The sequence below is a fragment of the Canis lupus genome, chromosome 33, assembly GCF_011100685.1.
Source record: "Canis lupus familiaris isolate Mischka breed German Shepherd chromosome 33, alternate assembly UU_Cfam_GSD_1.0, whole genome shotgun sequence".
In the NCBI taxonomy this organism is placed as follows: domain Eukaryota; kingdom Metazoa; phylum Chordata; class Mammalia; order Carnivora; family Canidae; genus Canis; species Canis lupus.
In genome coordinates this window covers 15402261-15417119 of record NC_049254.1, presented here as the reverse complement: position 1 = coordinate 15417119, position 14859 = coordinate 15402261, and the positions used below count along the sequence as shown (strand labels likewise).

General features: G+C 37.0%; 1 pseudogene; it reads right to left on the bottom strand.

Moving 5' to 3' along the window:
• Window positions 1–270: 270 nt before the first annotated feature.
• LOC111093721 lies at window positions 271–3187 on the bottom strand (annotated as a pseudogene).
• Between the last annotated feature and the right edge of the window lie 11672 nt (window positions 3188–14859).

The window sequence follows — 14859 nt, the reverse complement described above, 5'->3', positions numbered from 1 at the left end:
TTAATGTTAAATATTAGGATTCTTAATATGTGGCCTTAGCCAAGTCTGGTAATTCATCCTGTTGTGCCTCCAATTTTCTCCAGAAGGGGATGGTAAAGATTTTAAAGTGAGTCTTATGGGGAACCTATAGCCGGATCAGAACACAGCTTTCACATGTTTCTGCCTAATGTTGAGTGAAGCTGAAACTAATGGACATGATTTCTACACAAGTGGGAAAGCCCATATGTTAGATAGACCCTGACAATGAATACCCACTTACTCATGGGGGACTTAGCTTGACATTTAATCCAAAAGGAGCTCGAAACCTAGAAGAAGATATTCAGTATTTGCTTGCAGTTTTCTCATTCATTTTCATGTTTTACTTTCCTTTTTTTCCCCCATCATCAATATTTATTGAGCATTTACAGTGTACTAGACACAATAGAACATACAGAAAACACTGTCCCTGCTCTAGAGGAGCTTACATTCTAAAAGAAAAAAAATATATACCTCTTTTAAAACAGTATTTTTGTTTGGTGTTTTCTGCAAGGTACTAAGGAAACAGTCTGTAGGGTGAGCTTTGGGTATAACTTAGCCCCATCATTATTTAAAGAGAGGAAGAGGAAGGATTTTAAAGGCAGACAATGAGACACCATTCAGGATAGGTAGGGCTTACAAGGAGATAAACACAATCTCATCAACTAAGGAGAGATTTGTAGGGATAGGATGATTGATAGATTTGCAGTAGATAGGATGAGGGAAATTGTTTGTGGGATGCAAGCAAAGGAAATAAGGTATCCTTAGACATTGAGTGGAACCAAAAAGATCATGTGGCCTTTTTTTCCAAGTACATGGCCACCAAATAGGAATGGTTGGTGACAAGACAGAAGGCTAAAAAAAGGTAATCTTGTGCACCTGACAAATAGAATAAAGGATCAAAATTGAGGGCAGGCTATAACAATATCAAGAAATTCTTAAAAACAAAAGTGATTTGGAAATACAAAACTTAGTTAATGCTACTCAATGTCATGATGGGCCAAGAACATTGTGGCTTCCTAAGTTAGAAAATACCATATACCAAAATTTTAAATGGAACACATTACTTTTTTCCAATCAATCCCATCTCTGAAAAAAAGCTTTTTTTTTTAGGGTAGGGAAGGAATATGCACCATGGTAGGGAACAGTAGTAGTTATATTAGTAGTATCTTGTTATGATAAACTTTGTATTTAAACTTGGTAAAAAGTCCATTAGCTGCCAAGAGGGAATAAGCAATATATTTCCAAAAATGTACAATTTCCTTTAGAGAAGTTTCAGAACCAAGAAACTAATTTTCATGAAAAGCTGTAGAGAAAGTAGTTGAAAAGTCTATTTATAAAACTTGTATTCCAGTTACATGAACTTAATACACGTGTTCTTAACAATTATGCTTGGATTGTTCATGAAAATTTCATAAGACATCAAACAAAGCTAGCCATCATCTCAAGTTATTTCCCTGTTAACTATTTTTACAGGACATGCATGTTAGGCAAGTATCAAAAAAGAAAAAAAAGTCACAAAAGCAAAACCCAAACCAAACCAAAACAAAAACCCTAAAAAAAAAAAATTAAATACATGGGATTTTTGTTTTGCTGCTATGCTTTATATACATAAAGTAATGGATATCAAGCAATTCATTTTTACTGCATCTTTACTTGTACATTTGTTCTTAGGTTGCCTAAAACATTTAAATACAAATAAAACAAGTGTAGCAAAAATAATGAAAGCAAACAGCAGGTAACTTTACAAATAATGGAATGTGAACCATTTCTGCCCTTACCCAGAGTAAATTGGGTTACAACTAAAGGAACACTTCTGCAACTGTAGTCAAAGGTGTGCACATTGAGAATGAATATTCCACAGATACTCATGGTTCACATGTAATATCTACGGGATACCCATTTCTACTACAGCCTTTTAAGTGCTCCAAACCTTAAAGTACCCACAATAACTACACCTGTATCTGGAACCAATTATCCCTTTTATTCCCCACCAGGACAAACCAATATGTAGGCAGTTTTCTTTGCTTAGACATGGAAGCAGTTTTAACACTGGCCCTTGTGAAGCCACAATGTACCAAAAGTACTATGCCAATCTTATAACTAGTATAAAAATTCCACATCTCCATATTGGCCACCTCAAAATGAAAACAGATAACTCCCTAAATGTTAACTGGCTCTAATATCCAACATAAAAACCACATGGGAAATAGAGAAATTCAAATAGAAGTAACATAAATTTGTCATAAATCGTAAACAAAAAACTATTTGTGGGACAGCATGAAAGACAAATGGTCTACTGTGTAAATTTTAGAATGAGGCAGACAAAAGTTGGAAGGCCGGTTAATTTTCCCTCCTTCTGCTTCAGCTTTGTCTCCTTGGGTGTCTGATGTCCACAATGTCAAGTTGTCTCTCAGTAATTGCATTATTAGTGTGCTGTCTTTGTATGACTCTTAAATTAATGTATCAAGTTCAGCAATGGTTTCATCAAAAACTGTCTTTGCAAGAGAGCAGGCTTTCTTTGGTGAGTTCAGAATTTCAAATAGAATACAGTGAAATTAAGGGCCAGACCCAATCTGATAGGATGTGTTGGTTGCATTTCCTTTTTGATTTCAAAAGCTTCTTGGTATGCTTGTTGTGACTGATCCACAATCCTTTTCTTGCCATCACCAGCAGCAACCTCGGCCAAGTAACAGTAGTAGTCTCCTTTTGTTTTCAAATAGAAGATTTTGCTCTCTGCTTGTGAAGGGGATCAAAACTTTTCCAAAAGACACAGTACATCATTGCAGATATCTCCAAGATGACCTACGGGCTCCTACAACATTTTTATAAGCAACTGAGATAAGATTCCTCTCCTCGTTGGACAATTCAGCTCCTTACTCAGTTACCGACTTCATGCAGGCTGCTGTGTCATCATATCACTCAGCCTGCTCGGCCAGTTTGGCCTTCTGCACCAGCTCATTTTCATCCATGACTGAATGTTGTGTGTCCAGAGTGGGTGGCGGCAGATGGAGAGGGGCTCAGCAGTCTCTGGACAGCAGTGGTGAGGCTGAGTTTACTTCCCTTTTTTAAAGGCTTCTTCTAAGAAGACTTCTTTGGGGATCCCTGGGTGGCGCAGCGGTTTGGCGCCTGCCTTTGATCCTGGGCGCGATCCTGGAGACCCGGGATCGAATCCCACGTTGGGCTCCCGGTGCATGGAGCCTGTTTCTCCCTCTGCCTATGTCTCTGCCTCTGTGTGTGTGTGTGTGTGACTATCATAAATAAGTTTAAAAAAAAAAAAAGACTTCTTTGTTGCCTGAGAACTCCTACCAACCAGTTTAGTTTATCTTTGATTTTAAAAATTACCTTTTGTCTTTCAGTGTTCATACTTCTATAAATGTGGACTCCACTGTTTTCCAGAATAAACATCTTCCTTACAGGCATCATTGTTTCTCCACGCAGTAAGTAAAAGAAAGTGCTCCAGCTTCTTCTCCATGGAAACTCTATCCAAGTAGGCCTCTGTGATGTTAACAAAAGACCAACTGCCCACCAGCAAACTTGAGAGCAGCTCCAAAGGCACATTACCTGGGAAAAGCTGAGGAGGCTGGGGGCAGTGCAGCAGGGCCACATACTCCACAGGAGTGTGAGAAACACAGATATTAAATGTGACAACACCCAACTCTTAATGGCTCATGCAAAAAAAAAAAATTATTGGCTCACATACCTGGGAAAGATGCTAGGGATAGTGCATAGAACAAAAGAAGAGGTGAGGAATCAGAGCCTATATATGGGAGCTGGAACTCAGAGGTCATTATCTCTTCTGCTGCTCAAATATCTGTTTCTCTCTACTTGGCTTACTTTCCTCAAAAGACTCCTTCCTCTTATTTATCAGGAAAAGTGTCTATCAGGTGGGTTTGTATTTAATCCCCCCTCATACCTCCACAACAGAAAGAAATTCCTTTACTGTTCATTAAAAAAAAAGGAAGAGAGGGCTCTGGTCTTCCTTCTAGATCTAGAGTTGCCAGGTTTAGCAAACCAAAATACAGGACATCTAGTTGAAACAGCATTTCAAATAATAAATATTACTTTCACTGTAAATATACATCAGTACAAATATCTCCTGTTTGATATTTGATAAGATTTCTATAGAGGTGAAAAAAATATCATAACTTCGACCTCCTGGTTGCTGTTATTCTAAAATTCAAATTTCAGTGGGAATCCTATATTTTATGTGGAAACCCTACACACTTGGGCCAAGTTCCCATCACAGACTAATCACTGCGCTTGTTCATACCCCCATCCCACCCACTCACTGTAGGGGTAAAGTCTGATACCAGGAGAAAGATAATGAGGAAAACACTGTAACATACAGCCAAAAATAATAACTGTGCCATTCCATAGCAGAGGTGGCTAAAGGTGGATGGAAAGAAGCCAAGGATAAATGAGTCCAATTTATTCACCATTTGCTTGGGGTTTGGTGTAAAAACTGGAGAGGCTGATCAAATATGGTTTTCATCACTGAAGATCTGTATTATTATACATTGCCATTGATTACAGAACAAAGCCACGAGAAAACCTATCTTCTGATGGTTTTAGAAAACATAGTAATTCCTATGTAATTGGTACACTGATATAAAAGACAAGTGGTAGGGGTGGACTAAATGACTATGTTTTAATATTGGGGGCATTGCCAGGATGGTAGGCAATTTTATTTTACTGTTTTCCTGGGATCAAGAAGCTTCTCTGAGCTTCTCTCAGTGGTGATTATAAAATAATAAGCAAAAAAACATCTTGGCTCTGGCATCAGGCAAGATGACAGAAATATAGGCTTGTCTGAGTTTGGCAGCAGCACACTTAATTACATTGACAATGTGTGGCTGTGTCATTTCTTAGGAACTAATTATTCTATTCTTTTGGAATGAAAAATGTCCCAAAGGAGATGGTTTTTGAAATATAACTTTTGGACCAGAGATCTCAGATGCAGGGTATCAAATTATAACTAGTTGTTGATAGGACAGTTTTATCATTTTAAACATCTGTATCTTTTTTTACAGAAATAATGTAAGTTGATGCGGCTATTGAGTGATGACAAAATATCCTCCTCACAAATTTCAAAGGCTAAATCTAATTCCTCAGATGAGGATCAGACTTCGAAATTAATGTTCTACTGGGTGACAGGCACTGAGGGGGCACTTGATGGGAGGGGCACTGGGTGTTATGCTATATGTTGGCAAATCGAACTCCAATAAAAAATATATACAAAACAAAAAACAAAATCAGTGTTCTACATAAAATGGGAAAGAAAACAAAATTTCCTAACGTCAATTTAAGTGGGAGCAATCACTTCTGTGGATAACAGTGACTCGTCAAAGAGATAAACTAGTTCAAAATGACAATGAAACTGACGAGAGTGGCAAATGCCAATGTATGCATGTGAGAGAGAGACAGAGAAAAAGAGACAGAGAGATTGACTTTACATTGGGGCAACAAATTGCTTTCACTTTGAGAGATTTCACCATGAAGACAGTTTTCGATATCACGGAGAGGAGACATGGGCCATGATTACAGTACTAGTCTGGACCAGTTGTACCTCTCTGACTTCTCCCTCTTTCCTTGCTGGTTTATCTTTCTTTCCTTTTCACCTTCTAAATCTAAGCATTTCCCAAAGTTCTTTCTTAATTCTCCCTTCCTCAATAAATGGCCATGAATGGAACTATCCCTATTTTGGCACACAGCCCCTGCATAAATTTGGCCAGTTTTACAGTACACATTCTAGTCTACGTCCCCTTAAAATCTTTCAGCTTTTACGTGGTAGTCTAATATGGAGGATCCAAATCTATCCCTACCCCTCTTTTTCCCACTGACTTCCACTAGTGAACCTCTAGCTACTTACCTAACAATTCCTTTTAACCGGAAAATAAAAGCCAATTTTATTTATGCTCTAAGAGCAGAAGGAACTAAGAGTGGAGATCTTCCTCTAGCAGGAGAAAATAAAAGTTGCGAGGAATCATCCCCATTTGGTTGGTATTTTTTAAGAATAAATGGCCTACCACTACTAGTCGTATACATTCCCTTAATACTATAAAAATGTAGTGCCAAAGGGGATTCTCAAAGGACCTGGTTAAAAGAACACCACACAGTCATAGCAGTAGTGAAGGGCAGCTTAATAGGCAACTCTCTAAACACTAGATTGCAATGATAATATTTCAGCCTAGCAGCAGCTCCTGGTTGCTGGGGCAACCTCTAGTGGTAAGTGGGGAGAAAAGGAAAATGTCTAACTGAGACCATGAAGTGAGTGCTAACAACAGACATAGCAGCTTACTCAGCAGGCTGCTTTTTAAGACAGCTCCAGCTCTCACCCAAGGACACTAATGAGAGCTAATAGAACTAACAGAGCTAAACGATCTGCCTATTCAACAAACATTTTCATGCTTGCCTACTTCCCAGGTCATTCACTTGTCCCAGTTCATGAGATTAATGTGGGCTTAGGAGCTGCCACCATATAAACCGGAAACCTTAACTTCCCTTGCTTATTCTCTGGCTACTTCTGCATTTGGGCACTCTAAAACAGAGTAAAATTATACCCATTTCCAGATCTAGAGCTATGCATCTGAGGTTCCTCTCAGAAGCTTCAAGGATGCTTTCTTTCACTTTCTTTGAAGGATACTACTTCAGTGGTTCCAAAGTGTTTCCCTTTTGAAGTGAAACCCTCTAAGTACCCCAGCTAATCTTCAAAATTATCTTGCCTTCAATATCTCTGCACAATGTTTCCAATTTTTTTTAAGATCTCTCTAACCAATGCCAGGAAACCAAATCTCCAGTGAACTTTCTTAAACAAAAGTATAAAGTAATCCTCATATTGCCAAAACATCCAACAACTTCCCATTATTCACAAAATTAAGAAAACAAAAAGACTGCAACAAATTTCTTCCATGTATCTATACAAACCTAGCTGATCTCATCCTACTGCCTCCAGAATAACTGAAGTGCACATCATTTCTTAAATACATTTCTAACATCATATAGTTGCCTATTACGTTCCCTCCACCTGCAATTCCATCCACCTCACCTGTCAAAATGCTACACTTAATTCAAAGGATGACAGTAATGTCACTTATTTCATGATATCTTTTTAGTCATCCTCAGACAATGGTAATGTCTCCATCTTTTAAATGCTACCAAGGACAGTGCCAAGACTACAGGCTTTGAAACTCAACACTGTAAAGTGTGAATCCTATTTCACATTCACTTTGCTCTGTGTCCTAGACAAATATGCTTAACACATTGACCTCCACCTTCAAGATGATAACCTCTCTTTCTTAATTCATAAAATATAAATAATATTTGCTTGTCAGTATAATCATAAATCATATAGAGAGAGCAAGGCATATAACATGTGCTAAGTAGAGAGTAGCTATTGCTATCACTATGAATTGTATAATCTTCCTTTTGCCAGATAGGCAACAAAATACTCAAGCCAAAAATCTTGAAACCAAAGCAGGTCACTTTCAGGAAGAGCAAGTACAAATTCATAAGTAGTAATTGAAATCCAATACAGCTCAAAGTTTGAGGAGTATACATAACTGGCCCAGAGCTTAGGTAAAATTTAAACCAGTAACTGAGTGGTTATTTTAGTAGAACTGTGTAACTTCTTGCTGCATATCTAGTTGTTTCTGCCACAAGAGGGCTTTAAAGATGTCAAGTTGCAATTTCTGACAGTGCTGTAATCAACTATTTTACTATTCACTATCTAAATGATTATCACTTCTTTGCACAACTACCTAAAAATTTCCTATGCTTATGGACTCATCTCACTTTGAATAACAGCTTATTGAGGATGATCACATCTTAAAACTTTGTCTATAGCAAAGAGTAGGCATCAAGAAAGCAAGTGCTTAATTAGACTTAACTGCATGCAAGGAAATATTGTTGACAGGTTGGCATCTCTCATAGGGTAGTTGCAGATATTGGTATCTAAGCAAAATATCAGCACTATTAGATTATTGCCTTAAAATACTGTATACTATAGGGCAAGTTTCCAACTCCCCAAGCCCATTTTGCTCCTTTGTAATAGAACATATGAAATGACAGAGGAGTGCAAGTGCAAAGGTGAGAAATTATCTTTATAGACATGGACACTAATACTTAAATGGGAAAGAATCACCATGGAATCTGTACCTTGGACTAAAAATTACTTCAATTTTTAAGTTATTATTTCCTTAAATTCATTAACTGAAGCATCCAAACCAAATTTTAATCCTTCAATTATTTATTTACCACCTAATATGTTCATTAGTTTTCTCATGGGAAAATCCTACTGTCCCACTCTGAACTCCAGGATTTCTGAGGTATGTGCAGGGGTGAGGGTGTTGAAGTCAAATCAGGACATTGAAACTTTTCTTGGTCATTAATGTCCTCATAGCACTGCTCTTGTGAACTCTCCATTGTAATATCTCTTTCCAGCTCTCTCTGGAACTCACCAATCTAAATATTAAAACATAGCTCTTTCCTTAGTTCTTCTGTGACACCATCTCACCCTCTCCCTATCCTCCCAAAAGGCAATACACCTCACATAAGACTTTAATGCATGTAACAGTCTACTGACGTTTGTAGCAACAGAAGATACACATCACAAAATGAAAGTATATTAGTAGCTAAGGCTGTGTAACAAAATACCACAACAGGATGGCTTGAACAGAAATTTATTTTCTCACATTTCTAGAGGCTAGAAGTCCAATGTCAAGGTGTTAACAGGTCTGGATTCTTCTGAGGCCTCTCTCCTTAGCTTGTAGGCAGCCACCTTCTCACTGTGTCCTCACATGAATGTTTTGCTATGTGCACTCATACCCGGTGTCTCTTTGTGTGTCCAAATTTCCTCTTCTTATAAAGGCAGATTTCAGACAGGACTGGGGTCCACCTTAATAGCCTCATTTTAACTTAATCACTTCTTTCAAGGCCCGTCTCCTAATAGAGTCACAATACAGAGATACTGGAGCCTAGGGCTTCAACATATGAATTTTGAGGGGACAAAATCCAACCCATAATTTCAAATTGAAATTCAACTTAAGGTTCAGCAAGCAATTGAAGAATTGAAGTAACTGAATTACAGAACCAGGCATCCTTGTTCCCAGAAAAGTTCCTTAGTATTTTGACACAAGGAACTTCTTTCAGGCTGCGTGTCTTCAGAAGTCCTAATTCCTACATGGACAAACTCTAGCACCAATTGATAATACTTCATTTTGTTTTGTTTTACCACCAAGCTATACAGTAATAAAGTTTAAATCAGAGTTTAAATTTTTCAGAACATATTGATTCAGAATCATTCTGCCAACACTCAACCAAGGCAAATAAGTGGTTCCACATCTCTAACCATATATTCACATCTCCCTCCAACTACATCAAGGAAATATTCTTAACTTTTAAGAACCTATTCGATTAGATTTGGCCCGCCTGTATAATCCAAGATACCCTCCCCATCTCCTGGCCCATATTCTTAACCATATCTGCAAAGTGTCTCTTGCCATATTCACAGATTCCCAGGATTAAGATGTGGACATCTTTGGGGCCCATTATTCTGCTAATCTATAGAGATGCTTTCTATAGAGAAAAGTGTTGAATGGAAGGAAGACCTAAGTAATAAACAGTGACACAGCTTTGTATTCAAAACACAATTTTGAACAATTAAGAGAAATTCAGAGATAAAGTAGTTGCTAATAAAAATGGATAAAGACTTGTACATTATAATTATTACTAATTACTTTCTGCACATCTACAGCTCAGACATTAGAGGCATAATAATCTGTTTATGGCAGAGTATAGTCAGCAGACCGTAAGTCTATCCTAAGACTGGTTTGTGACTTAATCCAAAGAACAAAATCAAAAATGTCACTTAATTCTTAAAAATAATTTTGCAAAAACATGATTTTGCATCTTAACATCATATCTCACTATTGTTAAGAATTATACAATTCTGTAGATACATTCTTAAGGAATGTATATCTGCCCTCTCTAAAACACCCCCTGACCCAAAACTGACCTTTATTTTTTCTTCCCCTGTATTGTCAGTTCTATTGCAGGGCAAAATATAGTGTTCAGGTAATAGAAGAGAAAATGGATAAAAAGCACTTGAATCTTTTAGCAATGCTCAGTGCCACTGGGAATGAATTAAGTATAAGAGCAATATGGTGTCTTTACTTCAAGTGAAATATTTCTTAAACTGTCTCACAAAGTAATAAACCAGAGATCCCTGGGTGGCACAGCGGTTTGGCGCCTGCCTTTGGCCTGGGGCGCGATCCTGGAGACCCGGGATCGAATCCTACATTGGGCTCCCTGCATGGAGCCTGCTTCTCCCTCTGCCTGTGTCTCTGCCTCTCTCTCTCTGTGATGATTATCATAAATAAATAAAATTTAAAAAAAATAAAATAAAAAATAAAAGAAGGCAATGCCTTTAAAAAAAAAGTAATAAACCAAATCAACTTTCCAATCAGTGTTAGAGTATTTTTTTTTTTTTATGATGGAATTACACTATTTAGACTTACTTTCTCTTTAGGATGCAGTTTTGATAATGGTTCTGATTTTAGCAACCAAAATATCAAAGCAAACCTGGCTATCTATTTTATAAAATACATGAACCCCAGAGTTACATGCTCTCCATTTTAGTATCCTTTTACTCAATTTTTGCTAATGGCCATTCACTTATGTCCCATCTTTAATCAGCTCTGACCCACGGCAGTAACTCTCACTTCTCGCAGAACTTATTGACAGTCTGTACATCAACAATATACTCTCTGTGTTAATTACATCTGTTCCCCAGAGAGTGATCACTTTTTTAAAGCTCTACTAAAATGCTCATTGCTAGCACCAGAATTTGGGGGTAAACAAATAAAAAAAGAAAAGAAAAGAAAAGAAAAAGAAAAAGAAAAAACCGGCATGATTTCCAGAATGCTAAGAAACTTATGATATTCAGTCAGTGCTGCAATGTTTGATTGGACAGCATTAAAGCTAAAATTTGTTAAGCTTAATCAAAGATTTAATTTCGAATACAAAAAAGATTTTTAACATTTCAATGTTTTTAAATGTAAAAGCAATGCACAGTTTTTGTACTGACTCAAGCAATATGTATGCAATAAAAAGTTAAACTCAAGAATGTTTACTATTACAAGTATTATTTAACCTGTTTGCAAAGTCCTCGCCAATTAAATTAGCAAAGGAAATGAGATTAAAAATACTGGAAAAAAGAGGTAAAATTATTATTCTTTAACGGTGGTAGGACTGTATATGTAGGAAATCAAGAGAATCAGCAATATTGAAAATAAAAATTTAGTAAAGCAATTACAAAATTAATATATAAAATTCAATAACATCAGTTATGCAAAGAATTTATTTAGAATATACAAAAAATCTTTTATGACAGCAATAAACATATGGGAATATATTGGAGAAATATGCTTGTCCCATAGGAAAACTACTGTAAAATTCAACTGAGGGTAACAAAGAAGAAAGATACATCATGTTCTTGGATAGAGATGCTCAGTATTGTAAGGTATAAGTTCACCATAATTTACTCAATATATTTTTATTAAAATTCCAATTAAAATAGCAACAGGATGTTTTAAATTGGAAAATTTTGATGACTAAGCATTTTCATATACTATTAGAGCACCTTTCTAGAGTGCAGCTTGGCAGTAATCATCAAATTTTAAATGTTTCTCTCATGTGATCTAGTAATCCAGATAATAAAAATTAACCTTACACATATTCTTTTTTTTTTAAGATTTTATTTATTTATTCATAGAGACACAGAGAGAGAGAGAGAGAGAGGCAGAGACACAGGCAGAGGGAGAAGCAGGCTCCATGCAGAGAGCCTGATGTGGGACTCGATCCAGGGTCTCCAGGATCACGCCCTGGGCTGCAGGCGGCGCTAAACCGCTGTGCCACCGGGGCTGCCCCCTTACACATATTCTAATAATAATCAGAATTCCAATATAAAAATAATATCAAAGACTTGTTTGTAATAGTCCAAAAATAAAGAAAAAATGTATCAATAGGGCACTGAGTAAATCTACATTCCTATGTAAACAATCATAGTGATTACCTGCAGATAAGAATATTGGTAAAAGCACAGGTATGTAAAAGACTTTTTGTCTGCATTTTATATTTTCCATTCTTCGGGAATCTTTATTACCATCTGCACGGGAAAACATATTGACCAGGGATACCGTTACAGGGAACTATGGGCCATTTTAAAACATTTCTCTTTGATTCATTCAACATTTAACTAGTGAACACCCACCTACTCAATGGATCACACTCTTTAGACACTAGGAGTATGGAAGTCAAGAGGTTTTTTTTGTTTTTTGTTTTTTAACAGAGAGAGAGAGAGAGAGAGAGAGAGAGAGAGAGAGGCAGACACAGGCAGAGGGAGAAGCAGGCTCCATGCAGGGAGCCCGATGTGGGACTCGATCCTGGGACTCCAGGGCTGAAGGCAGCACTAAACCACTGAGCCATCCGGGCTGCTCTCAAGAGTATTTTTTAATCTACTCTTATATTTTGGAAGAAAAGGTTACCAAAAATATAATATAAATTCTTAAAAAAAAAAACATGAATCTATTTATCCCTTCAAAGGCAGATCAGAGTTAAGAGTTTGGTTTACTCTATGCAGACATTTTCTCTGCATTCACACATATGATGAAGATATAGAAAGTAGATAGAGATGACACAGACACAATCACACAGATTCATGTCCCTATAAGCAGACTTTTAACATGAATTGAATAATACTATTAACAAGTCATTCTGACACTTCCCTCTATTCCTTAAAAATATATAAATTAAGTGGAGATCTTTTCATATCCACGAAAAATGTTTTATTATTTTAAATATAGTCTTCTGCTTAATTTCTATTTTTTATTGCTTATGTTAGAAAATTTGTTTTATACAATTTATCCTATATAGAATTAGTAGAGATTATCTTTGTAGCATAATAACAGACTCAATTTTTATAAATGTTTCTTGGGTATTTGAAAAGAATGTGTACCTTTTGTTTATTGGTACAAAGTTACATATATCATGATTATAAAGAATGTAGGAATTACATTTTTCAAAATCTTGATAGCATCAGTTTGCTCATAAAAAAGCAGTTCCAATTAACACCAAGGGAGAATGAAACGTCTGCATTAAGTAACTGTTAGTCTATGTCTCTCTTAGTTCCTCCCAGCTAACTATTTCTATAAGCTCTAGCAAAAGAATGAGACTGGGGATTCAACACTGATTTTGGAGCAATGTATCTGGTACACACAGGTTAGGGCTTAGTATCCCCAAATCAAAATTATCTGCATTTCATACAGTCTATAATGAAAGATATACTTGATAAACAAAAAAATGGCTTTAAAATTACAAATAAAGCCTTAGGGTTCTTGTTTACACAACCTTCCAAAAATTACAGATGGTCTAAATAAACACTCATTTCTCAGATCATGGCGAAGATCATTTTAGGGACAGCATGAATTTTGTCAGAGGCTGGTCTCCCATAACATGAAAAAAGTGACATGCATAGGGCACCTGAGTGGCTCAGTTGGTTGCACCTGTCTTCAGCTCAGATCACGATCCCAGGATCCTGGGATGGAGCCCCACATCGGGCTCCCTACTCAGTGGTGAGTCTGCTTCTCCCTCTCCCTCTGCTGCTCCCCCTGCTTGTGCTCCATCAAAAAAATAAATAAAATCTTTAAAAAAAAAAAAAAAAAAAAGAGGTTGCCATGCAGCAGGGGAAAAAATACAAGTGTTGGAGCGGACATATCTGAGCTTGAGGTCACATTCCATTACTTCCAACTATGTGGTCTTGGGCAAATAAATCACCCCTCTGATTCTGTTTAACTATTAAATGGGATGTTGTTACATGTATTATCTATCATCAAAAGGTTATTGTGAAGAAAAAAGTGAAATAATATGTGCCAAAGGGATTCAGAAACTGAAGAGCTACATGGAATCATAAGCTGTCTTTAGAGAGAAACTGAAGTGAGAATATACTTTGCTCTTTTTTTTTTTACTATTTTTTTAAAGATTTTATTTATTGAAAAAGAAAGAGAGCACAAGCAGGGGGGAGCAGCAAAGGGAGAGGGAGAAGCAGCCTCCTCGCTGAGCAGGGAGCCCAACGCCAGGCTCCATCTCAGGACTCCGGGGTCATGACCTAAGCCAAAAAGCAGACCTTTAACCAACAGAGCCACTCAGGTACCCCCACTTTGCTCTTTCTAGAGTTCATAATCCCATTCTGGGGCAAAGAGCTAACTAATAAAAATCTTTCCCATATCACATATCAGTAGATGTAGATTGCAGGTCCTGACACTCATTATTGCAATATTACAATTCATACCTTAAGTCACTGATTCTCTTTGTGGTAGACTTTCCTATCTACAGTGTCCTCTCTAATGGTTTTGTTTACCAAATGAGATGTCAGCTTAGGCTCTGGGGCTCCTACCTACATCTGACGTAGTGCATCCTCCCCCTGGACCACTCATCAGCAAATGGATCCTGTCTGAGTGGATTACTGGGTAAGAACAAGATTTGGGACATGAGCATGCTCAAGGAGCACATACACTTTGTAAAACAGGATAAATTTGTTTGTAAAAAATAATGGCGTCTTTCTCCTCCAAATTTTCCACTACTGAAAGGCAGGTCAAAATGGAGGTTTTTGGAAGATCCTGAATTCGCCTCCTCCCACAGACATAACGAACATACAGCTCTATATGGAATAATTCCTTTTAAAAAGAACCTGAGGACTACCTGAACACCTCAAAAAAAAAAAAAAAAAAAAAAAAGATAAAAGAACAGGTAGGAGAGGCAGCCATATGACTCCACCCCAGGCACTGA